Source organism: Physeter macrocephalus, chromosome 1 (assembly GCF_002837175.3).
Source record: "Physeter macrocephalus isolate SW-GA chromosome 1, ASM283717v5, whole genome shotgun sequence".
NCBI classification, from domain to species: domain Eukaryota; kingdom Metazoa; phylum Chordata; class Mammalia; order Artiodactyla; family Physeteridae; genus Physeter; species Physeter macrocephalus.
Genome location: NC_041214.2, coordinates 85,388,738 through 85,391,908, shown reverse-complemented (window position 1 = coordinate 85,391,908; position 3,171 = coordinate 85,388,738). Strand labels below are relative to the sequence as shown.

The following is a 3,171-nucleotide window of genomic DNA, read 5'->3' as shown; positions in this document are numbered from 1 at the left end:
GAACATTCACTAACACCATACACAAAAACAAACTCAAAATGGATCAAAGACCTAAATGTAAGGCCAGACACTATAGAACTCTTAGAGGAAAACATAGGCGGAACACTCTTTGACATAAATCACAGCAAGATCCTTTTTGACCCATCTCCTAGAGAAATGGAAATAAAAACAAAAATAAACAAATGGGACCTAATGAAACTTCAAAGCTTCTGCACAGCAAGGAAACTATAAACAAGACGAAAAGATAACCTTCAGAATGGGAGAAAACATTTGCAAATGAATCAATGGACAAAGCATTAATCTCCGAAATATATAAACAGCTCATGCAGCTCAATATTAAAAAAAACAAACAATCCAATCCAAAAATGGGCAGAAGACCTAAACAGACATTTCTCCAAAGTGCACTGTTGGTGGGAATGTAAATTGATACAGCCACTATAGAGAATAGTATGGAGGTTCCTTAAAAAACTAAAAACAGAATTACCATATGACCCAGCAATCCCACTACTGGGCATATACACACAGAAAACCATAATTCAAAAAGACACATGCACCCCAATGTTCACTGCAGCACTATTTACAATAGCCAGCTATGGAAGCAACCTAAATGCCCATAGAAAAATGAATGGATAAAGAAGATGTGGTACATATATACAATGGAATATTACTCAGCCATAAAAAAAGGAACAAAACTGGGTCATTTGTAGAGACGTGGATAGACCTAGAGACTGTCATACAGAGTGAAGTTAAGTCAGAAAGAGAAAAACAAATGTTGTATATTAATGCATATATGTGGAATCCAGAAAAATGGTACAGATGAACTGGTTTGCAAGGCAGAAATAGAGACAAAGATGTAGTGAACAAACATATGGACACCAAGGGGGGAAAGCAGGGAGAGGGGTGGTGGTGGTATGATGAATTGGGAGATTGGGATTGACATATATACACTAACATGTATAAAATAGATAACTAATAAACAAGCAGAAGTTCACAGAATATATCCTTACTTAGTATTTTGTTCAACTAACAATCATGTTATCTTAAATATGTCCTTAGGCTAACCTCTGTTCCTTGAGTGTGCACTCAAGCCATTTTTGAAATTCAGCTGCATATGAAAATACATTAATGATATTTTTAAAAAGCTTATCCTCTGGGTGAGGAATAAAACAGGGGTAGGAGATTAAGTAGTACAAACAACTATGTATAAAATAAATAAGCTACAAGGATATATTGTGCAGCACAGGGAAATATAGCCAATATTTTATAATAACTTTAAATGGAGTATAATCTATAAAAATATTGAATCACTATTCTGTATACCTGAAACGAATATAAAATAGTAAATCAACTATACTTCAATTAAAAAAATAGCATATTCCTTTTCGAAAGCGAGAAAGCAAGAAAGGGAAAAAGAAAGCAAGAAAGAGAAAGAAAGAAAGCTTATTCAAGAGAGGTCTTACCAACAATGAAAATTATGCAAACAACTTGCCAATTTTAACATAGGCACATTTAAACACAAATTTCGTTTAAGCTGCTGAAAACGCAAAAGAAAAATATTTTAGGGGTCTCAAATAAGATCGCTGATTAACAGAGCTCTTTCAGAAGGACACTTTAAAAAGCATTTATGCTTGTATGAAAAAGCTCAAAATACATTAGTTTACCGCCACCTAGGGGTTACTTTGTAAAATGTGACATTAAAGTGCAGTTGTCCATTCTAAGAACTTTATACAGTTCTTTCTTTGGCCTCTCACTGTTGTGGCCTCTCCCATTGCGGAGCACAGGCTCTGGACGCACAGGCTCAGCGGCCATGGCTCATGGGCCCAGCCGCTCCGCGGCATGTGGGATCTTCCCGGACCGGGGCACGAACCCATACCCCCTGCATTAGCAGGCGGACTCTCAACCACTGCGCCACCAGGGAAGCCATATACAGTTCTTTTAAAGAATTATTTAAAGCAAGATTTTCATGGAGGAAGCTTGCACAAGCCTCTTAGATAGCCTCATCCACCAAAGGGCAGACACCAGAAACAAGAACTATAATCCTGCAGCCTGTGGAACGTAAACCACATTCACAGAAAGAGACAAAATGAAAAGGCAGAGGACTATGTACCAGATGAAGGAACAAAATAAAACCCCAGAAAAACAATTAAATGAAATGGAGATAGGCAACCTTCCAGAAAAAGAATTTAGAATGATAGTGAAGATGATCCAGGACCTCGGAAAAAGAATGGAAGCAAAGCTCAAGAAGATGTAAGAAATGTTTAACAAGGACCTAGAAGAATTAAAGAACAAACACCTAGAAGGATTAAAGAACAAACAGAGATGAACGATACAATAACTGAAATGAATAATATACTAGAAGGAATCAATAGCAGAATAACTGAGGCAGAAAAACAGATAAGTGACCTAGAAGACAAAATAGTGGAATTCACTGCCGTGGAACACAATAAAGAAAAAAGAATGAAAAGAAAGGAAGACAGCCTAAGAGACCTCTGGGACAACATTAAACACATCAACATTTGCATCATAGGGTGCCAGAAGGAGAGGAGAGAAAGAAAGGGCCTGAGAAAATATCTGAAGAGATAATTGCTGAAAACTTCCCTAACATGGGAAAGAAAATAGTCCCCTAAGTTCAGGAAGCTCAGAGTCCCAGGCAGGATAAGCCAAAGGAGGAACATGCAAGACACGTAGTAATCAAGTTTACAAAAGTTAAAGATAATGAAAAAATATTAAATGCAACAAGGGAAAAGCAACAAATAACATACAAGGGAATTCTCATAAGGTTGTCAGATGATTTCCCAGCAGAAACTCTGTAGGCCAGAAGGCAGTGGCACGATATATTTAAAGTGATGCAAGGGAAGAACGTACAAGCAAGATCACTCGACCCAGCAGGGATCTCATTCAGATTTGACAGAGAAATCAAAAGCTTTAGACAAGCAAAAGCTAAGAGAATTCAGCACCACCAAACCAGCTCTACAACACATGCTATAGGAACTTCTCTAAGTGGGAAACACAAGAGAAGGACCTGCAAAAACAAACCCAAAACAATTAACATAATGGTAATAGGAACATACATATTGATAATTACCTTAAATGTGAATGGATTAAATGCTCCAACCAAAAGACACAGGCTCACTGAATGGATACAAAAACAAGACCCATATATATGCTGTC

At 37.2% G+C, this 3,171-nt stretch overlaps 1 protein-coding gene across 5 annotated transcripts in view; it reads right to left on the bottom strand.

Moving 5' to 3' along the window:
- Positions 1-3,171, bottom strand: part of OPA1 (OPA1 mitochondrial dynamin like GTPase) — an 81,716-nt gene that overhangs the window by 5,985 nt on the left and 72,560 nt on the right. The window lies entirely within an intron of this gene.